The sequence below is a fragment of the Trachurus trachurus genome (genome assembly GCF_905171665.1).
Source record: "Trachurus trachurus genome assembly, chromosome: 15".
In the NCBI taxonomy this organism is placed as follows: Eukaryota; Metazoa; Chordata; class Actinopteri; order Carangiformes; family Carangidae; genus Trachurus; species Trachurus trachurus.
Window position 1 is genome coordinate 26,982,990 of NC_139906.1, and position 8,563 is coordinate 26,991,552.

Genomic DNA, 8,563 nt, shown 5'->3' on the forward strand with positions numbered 1-8,563 from the left:
GAAAACCGACGGGTAGATCCAGAGCTTTGCCTTTTGGCTCAACTCTTTCTTTGTCACAGCGATTGCATAAACAAGGCCCTGAGATTGGCTACTTGAACTCCTTCACCTGGGGCAAAGACTCATTCCCTACCCAGATATAGGCGGTCCATCGGTGCCTTCTGAGAACCATGGCCTCAGATTTGGTGCTGATCCTCATCCCAGCAACTTCGCACTCAGCTGCGAACCGAGCCAGTGTGTGCTGAAGGCCAAGTCCATAAATATCAGCAATAGGCTAATGCATATATTCATATTCATATAGGCAGAACGTTTTTTTTAAGTGATAAATGTAAGAAATGTAGCCTACTGAAAATAGTGAACTGTTAAACCTGTTAATCCTGGAGCCTGGTCAATAAACTGACTCCATACTAACATGAAAAAAAGAGAGAAAATATCACTTTAACTTTATGTTGGATGTTTCAGACATATTTTCCAAGACATTCACACATGGAAACAAATGTCAAGACAAGACCAGACAAATAACTCCAATGAAAGATGAATGACACAAAATCTAACCCCTCTGTTCTGATTTTTTAATATAAATCTGTGATTGTACATGTGTGTGTAATTTCAAACTCAGTTACAAACTTGCACACTGAAAACGTTTTATGTACTTATTGTAAATGGCATTTCCATCCCAGTGCTTTAGTGCTTTCTGCTCACTGCTGCTGCTTCTCACATGATCAGAAATAAGATTTCATCCGCCAGAAATTGAATCATCTCTGTAGCTATACGTCTCAGTATTTTTTCCTTATCTTTCATCAGTTCATCTTCCACCTCACTTGTCAAAGTCTGGCTCTGCTTAGATAATGTCTTTTAGCCAATGTACTCATCCTCCACAGTTCTTTTTGTCTCGTCAAAGGTTGGTGTTTCATTCCCCAGCTCCCTGTCATTGATTGGTTGGAATAGTGCTGTTTATTTCCCACTTACAGAGACAGGACTGGAACAGTGGGACTGTAAGGAGGTATCATCCAAGTTGAACTGGATTACAATCACTCCACCTTTACGAGGGAGCAGTAGTAGGTTAACAATCTGTCTTTGCCATTTTCATCAAGTCGAGTTTGGGTTTATGGTGCAGAAGCTTTTAGGCTAAATACTCTGTCAACAAACTAAAGAGCTTATCATCGATGTTAGGAAGAAGAAAGAGGAGGCTGTCCCAGTGACAATTAATAATCAAAAAATAGAAATTGTGGAGTCCTACAAATATCTTGATGTCCATTTGGACAATAAGCTCAACTGGAAGGAAAACACTGGGGTCTTATTGAGGAAGGCTCAGTCTAGGATTTTCTTTCTGAGGAAACTTGATCCTTTGACATCAGCCCAAGGCTGCTAGACATCTTCTACCAGGGCATCCTGGCTAGTGTTTTATTTTATGCTGTTCTGTGCTGGGAAGGCAGTTTATCTATTGACAAGAACAGGATTAATACGATGATCAAGAGGGCTGGCTCAGTGATTGGTTTTAATCCAGACAAGCTTGAGGTAATAGTGGAGAAGAAGAAGAAGAATCTATCTGTCAAGCAGAACCTTCATAAATATTCATTCGTTAAAAGTCCATTTTAATAACGCCCCATTGTTAAAGCAGAAGTAAGCGGAATATTTATGTTAATATTTGTCTTAAATAGTTCTATCTTCCGACAGCAATCACTTATATAGAGTGTTTGGTCTGAAACACGGGTCTGTCAGTCACTCTGCTCTGCTGTAAGCCGAGGAGAAAACTTTCCTTGTATCCTGCAACCTTTATCCAATGAGGAGAGAGAACGGCATAAAGGGGCGGTCCTCTCTGTGTGTGCAGCCAAGGGATGCGCGTGAATGTGGTGACGTAGGGACGAGGGCGGGGACTGCTAACTCCATCGGTTGACAAGAAGTTAGCCAAAACGACCGGATCGCTTACTTCTGCTTTAAAATCATAGATTTTATTTTCTTTTAAATAAAGGTGTGGGTTCTCTAAGCAAATGTCACTATACTAGAGGAGTCACTCTGAGTAGTTCTAAATAGTGTTGGTTCTCCAGCTCTGCTTCTTATCTATAAACGTCACTGCACACCAAATGTACAGGGATTTTACGTAAAAAGACATAACAACTTCAAAAGTTACATTTTGAAGAGAAAGTTAGAATATCTTTCTTAGTAAGAGATTGAGGGGATGAGACACAGCAAAGAGCCACAGACATTACCATTAAAAAAACACAAATATGAGCCACAGGGTGATTACTGTAACAGAGACTGTATTCCTTATTAGTCTCTCCCACAGCTCACAGCCTGAGTGGAGTGTGAGACGTACTGACACCTGACGACATAAAGTAGATGGTGAGTCTAACCTAAGACCTCTAATGCAGCTCATCACCTACCTCTCTCATGTCTCTCCTCTCTGCCTCTTTACGTAACTGCTCAAGAAAGGTAAAAATGCCTGAAAAAACCCCAATTAAGCCCAGTCTTGAGAGTAAACCTTATTATGAAGACTTGTCCAAATTGGCCCAAGACTCGGTCCCAGTTCCAACCCAGGCTTTGACTGTACAAGTGAGAATGTTATCGGTGGAAAATCTGTTGAGAAGGGAACGCCTTAAGACTGAGAATTAGATCCTGTTAATGGCTTTAGGGTGTGACATAATGCATTCTACTCTCTGTGCCATCTGTGTCCAGATGCAATTCAATTACATCTCATCATAATTTCATTGTTTTTGTCAGAAGATTTCCTTGTAAACTGTGCTTCTGAATATTTGGTCTGTGGATTGATGGGCATTGAGTAAAGTGAATGGTGTTAAAAAGAAAGATCAGTTTGCTATTTGTTGAAATGACCAATTATCTTTTAATCTTTTTAGATCAATTTAAAAATATCTTGTACAGCTAGGAAGCCTTTATATGATGCAGAAGATAGGAAATGGTCTCTGCAGTGTAAGAGTGTAACTTGATGCCCAGGTCTTCCCTCCACCTGTAGCAGCTGCAGCTGTTGACTGGTGGATCAGTACTGTTGGGGTCTGGGTTTCCCCCTTTCCTTCTTGTTTGTGTCATTACCTGTGTGTTTGTGTGTTGTGTGTATGGCTATTCCTACTTCTAGGAGCCAATTTGAGCTTTTCTGTTCAATCTAAAACATTCTTGTTTCTTGTCATTAGTGTGCAGTGTTAGGCACGTTACTTTAAAAAAGTAATTAGTTATAGTTAGGCTACTAGTTACTCCCCCCCAAAGTCACTACCCTTACAGAAAAACCATGTGAACTTCACATGTGATTCACATGTGAAAAATTTTGCACATGGGAAACATGTGGTTTTGGCCCAATTTTATGTTAATTACATGTGAATTCCCATATGAACCCATTTTACACATGTGCTCTACGTGGTAATACATGTGATCACATGTGAAGTTAATGAGTTTTTTCTGTAAGGGTGAGTTAGTAACTGAATTACTACATTGTAAAAGTAACTAATTAGGAACTATTGCGTTACTTTCTTATCAAATGCTCAAATAAGTCAAATTACTTGGACTTGCCCCCCTAACCCCCTAACTATAACCCTAACCTCCTGTTTATCTGAAACTAACCAACTCACTCCGTATTCCTCCGCGCATTGGTTATTTCCTGATAAAAGGCTTTTTTCAGACTAGTTGATGATTGAAAAAAAACTGTCTATAACTTATACTTTAACAGGAGTATTCTTTTGGTGACGGGACTTCTTGAGTCGAGTAATGATGAGTAACAGTGGATTTTATTGTCAGTAACGGTAACAGCGTTACAACAGGGGAAACTGTAACTTTTTGGAATATTACTTTAGTAATGCTGTATTTTATAACGCTGATATTCTTATCACTGTTAGTGTGTGGATGTGAGAGTGGATGCACGCAATGGATGGATGAGTGGAGTGACAGCATGGCCATAGATGGGTCTATAGCCCCATTTGGTGGACACCTAGGAGGAAGGTGGGGCCCAAGGGGGAAGGCCATTATCCCCAGCAGCACAGTATCCAAGTGTGGCTGAGAAAAGCAACAGTTCTTTGACCGTGTTGCCATCCCTGACCTTCTACCCTGATATCAGTTTTATTGTTTATTTTTGTTGTTGATTAACTCTGTAAACTACACATCTGCAATAAATGGGCACTGGGACCGACTGGATCACGTTTCATCAACTCATCTTTCATCTGCAGGAGTCATCCCTTGGTTTTAACACAGCCAACAACTTAACAAATCCGCAATCTGAATTCTGTTTCATTATAAATGTTAATCTCAGTGCTTCAAATGTGAAAAACGCACATAACACGGAGCCACCCGTCGACCCCTCCACCTACACTGAGCTGTCTCAGGCTGCCAGCACTTGCGTCTCAGCATGGTCCATGTAAGTCATGCTCCAGCTGTCGTGTGGTGTTGTCTTTAGAATTATCCTAATATATACAAAGAGTCAAAAATGATTCAGAAGCCTAAATGAGAATTCATCCAAGTTCGACTCAAAATAACTCACACTAACACAAACACCAGTGCCTGAGTGTACCTTTAAAAGCACTGTCTCGGACATGGAGCGTGGGGCCGGGGCCAACACCACTGATGACTTGCTGCTGTGGTATGGTGTCACTGTGAATTAATGCAATGGGCAGAGGCCAGAGCAGTATGACTCTTTGATGGCTGTTTATTTTAAATGAATGCCAGCAAAATGTTTATTCCACTGACGCTGAGCAGACATCAAGGCTGTTCAAGTGCTGCATTTTAGAGACATGCCAGCAGTCCCTGTGCTGGATTTTACTTCTGTTGCACCAATTATGGTCATTAAAATCACATTAACAAGGATGCCACAGAAGATAACCAGCGTAGGTGGATGAGGAGCAGATGGACATGTGACCTTTTGAAGACTATTGCTGCTCCTCCGATGGACCTCCCTTCACAACGAGGAGTTTTGGAAAGCTAAGTGTTTTCACACTACATTTTCCATGAGCCTCCGCGCGCACAGTGAAATTCTTGGACCGGCGCAAGACAGATGAAAGCGAAAACATTTGCCAAGAATGTTTTCATTAATCAAGAATGAAAGTCAGAGGTTCAAAGGCGATCAGGTACCGCCATAGTTCCGACCATAAACGGCGATCCGGCAGCGTTATTCCCATGACCCATCGGGCAGCGTCCGCGAAACTGAAAGTAGGAAATGCTGGGCAAGCCGACCACTAAATAATGATAAATAACGATGAAGACAAAACGACATATTTATCGAAAATGGACCCAATAACATGTGTGGGTAATGTAGATTCATCCACATTAATATGAGACTCTTTTATAACCAAAAGCAAACTCCTCGTTGTCCCTTTAAGAGCAGGACTCAAATGCTGCAGCTTTAACTCAGGAGGCTCAGGTGCTTTGAAATCTGCAGTGAAATGTTTTTTCAGTCAGTGGAGGTCAGTGAACTTGTCAAGTCCTCTGTATGTTCTCCTGTTTAGTTTGGGGTTTTCTCTTTTATTTTGGATTATATTATTTATATATAGGCTATTCCTGCATTGTCTGCGTCTCTCTCGCCTGTGTCTTGTTTTGTAATTAACCAGTCTATTTAGTCTGTGTGCTCTCCTTCGTGTACCATTCCTTTGAGTTCTTGGTTTTTTCGTTTTTGTGTATGTGTATGTGTGTTTTTTTTTTTTGGGGGGGGGGGGGGAATCTTCCGATTTGTATGTACAATTTGTGTTCTTTTATGTGAATTCCAGGACTTTGACCTTTTGACCGGAGAAGAGCCAGCCTCCTCTCCCCACGTGTATCAATGAGCCTGTGGCCGCTTCACCACTCTTCCTTCCTTGGACCACTGTTGATAGATCCTGACCACTGCAGACCGGGAACAGCCCACAAGAGCTGCAGCACATGAGAGACCCAGTCCCCCTTGGAGAACAGGATCAGATCCTTACACTGAACATTTTTCCTGCTTCTAACACAGCAGCTCTGAGGACAACATGTTCACCTGCTGCCTAATATATCCACCCACTAACAGGTGCAAGCTTCTCATGCGCAGATCAGTTTACTCAGCTGGTCTACACCCCGTGGTCTCAGCGCCACAGTTTATTTTGTGCACAATAAATATAATTTCATCTTCATCTTCAAACCTGGCTCTCTTGTCGTAAATAATCTGTCCTGATTGAAATATATCCACCCACTAACAGGTGCCATGATGAAGTGTTATTCACTGTTATTCACTTAACCTGTCAGTGATCAGGTTGTTAGGCCTGATCCATATAGATCCAAGTGCTACATGAATGTGTGTGTGAATGGGTGAATGTGACTGACAGGGTAAAGCACTTGCTTCATCCTTGCAACTACAAGAGTGTTATAGGCCTATTAGTACAAGTCCATTTAGTCACAACTAGAGCACTGGAAAAGAGAGTAACAACACCACCATTGACTCCCGTGGTAAGGGTTTTGCGCCCCGAGTAGCAGGATATGGGTATTGCAAAAGCGCCCAGAAAACCCATTCACTCCAATGTATGTGTGTTGCCCACTTGCTTGTAAATTGATGAAAACGGCCGTGTTTTTGTTTTTAGGTGTCTTGGTCATATCAAATTATAACTATAATTTGTTTATTACAAAATGTAGATTGAAACATTAATGCAGACAGCATTTTTGTGTTTTTTTTTACTAGCATATGTGTTAATATTCATCTGTAAAGGATCCACGATGATGCTATTAACGTGGGTGATCTAGAAATGTCCTTAAATTATTGAAACCGCCGCACTTGCTCATTCACCAACAATGCAGAGATGTCAGCTCTTGGGCGCTTTTGCAATACCCATATTCCTCCACCAGGAGGCGCTTCCATTGGACCAATGCGTGTCGTTACTCTCTTTTCCAGTGCTCTAGTCACAACACGTCAGTGAGCCAATCAGCAGACAGGCTCATTGTTGAGTGATCCAATAAAAATAGACCAGATTTCTGGTTAACACTCAGGCTAAGTTAATCCTGCAAGGTTTAATGGTGGGTCCATGTGGACAGGGTGGAGGTACAGTATGGTTGAGGATGGTGACTACTCTATTGTGACATCACAAAGTTACTACAGAACCTAGAGCTTCTCTATAATCAGCAATTAGTTGAGCATTTACTTTTATATAGTATGGACCTTTAACATTATGTTATGTTGCTCAGGCAGACTTTACATATTTAAATCAATCTTAACTGACTGAGAGTCAGTGTGGAGGGGGTCATCCCTATGTTCCCACAGCCCTATGTTCCCTCATTTCTAACTTTTGTCGTCACTGAAAATTAGGCCCTATGTTCCCTCAGCCCTATGTTCCCTCATTTCTAACTTTTGTTGTCACTGAAAATTAGGCCCTATTCCCACAGCCCTTTGGTCCCACCATTGGTTGGGTTTAGGCAATGAAGAAAGGAGTTGGTTAAGTTTAGTAAAAAGACCAGGTAGAGGCTAGACAGGCCAGATAGACAGAGTCCAGATAGGTAGAGAGAGTCCAGAGGGAACATAGGACTGAGGGAACATAGGGCTGAGGGAACATAGGCACGCTCCCGTGTGGAGAAGTCAGGATTGGAGAAATGTGTCTGTTACAGTAAACAGTTTTAAAGCACTGAGCCGGCAAATCTCTCTAACAGAGTGGTGTGAGGCCATTTGAATGATGAACTCAGCAGACATCAATGTCTCATATAAATATTTAATAAACTCAATGATGCTCTTTAACTCCACAGTAAACTGAATAGCCATACGGCCACTCTCCCATTAAAGGCTGCAGCGACCCAAATATTTAGTTTCGATGGTTTCCTAGGTATTTACAGAAGGAGGTCCCAGTTGTTGTCTGACTCTGACCCACAACTGGCCCTCACATGGGTCACTAAATATAAATCCTGCAGCACCTGTTGCCTCCTGGTGTTTCATTGAGGGCAAGAGCCTTTGCTTTTAGAGATGAACGGGACATTATTACTTTTACAGCTGGGGTAAAGCAAACTAAAACACTGTACAGTATAGACTGTGAGTGTTGATTGAGTGTTTCCATCAATGCTACTTTATAATTTAACCATATTCCTAGAGGAAATATTATTATACTGTTGGACTGTTGTATTGTTAGTTTTACATTACTAAAGAATTTAGTTTACAGTATAATGGCTGGTTTTATCCTGTTCATCTTCACTTGAAGACACAATTAACAACAATTCTGTTTTTTTATAAAGCCTACAACCTGATGGTAATCCGTGTAGGTCTGATGGTTCTGTGGTGGTGTAGATGCTTGTGGAGCCTCCGTCAGAAGCAGTCCTGGGGGGGAGGGGGGTGATAGACCGTGGAGTCAATAACAAATGTCCCCGGAGACATCAGCCCAGTTTCTGTAATGCCTCAATAGACAGTGTGTGTGTGTGTGTGTGTGTGTGTGTGTGTGTGTGTGTGTGTGTGTGTGTGTGTGTGTGTGTGTGTGTGTGTGTGTGTGTGTGTGTGTGTGTGTGTGTGTGTGTGTGTGTGGTGTGGTCCTGCCTCAGCTGCCTCCGCACTCACTGCTGGAGCGCACACTGGGCTGACGCGGACGCACGGCCGCTCTCCACACGCACGGTTGGAGCTGCAGCTGCAGAGGAGGAAGAGGCAGGAGAAGAG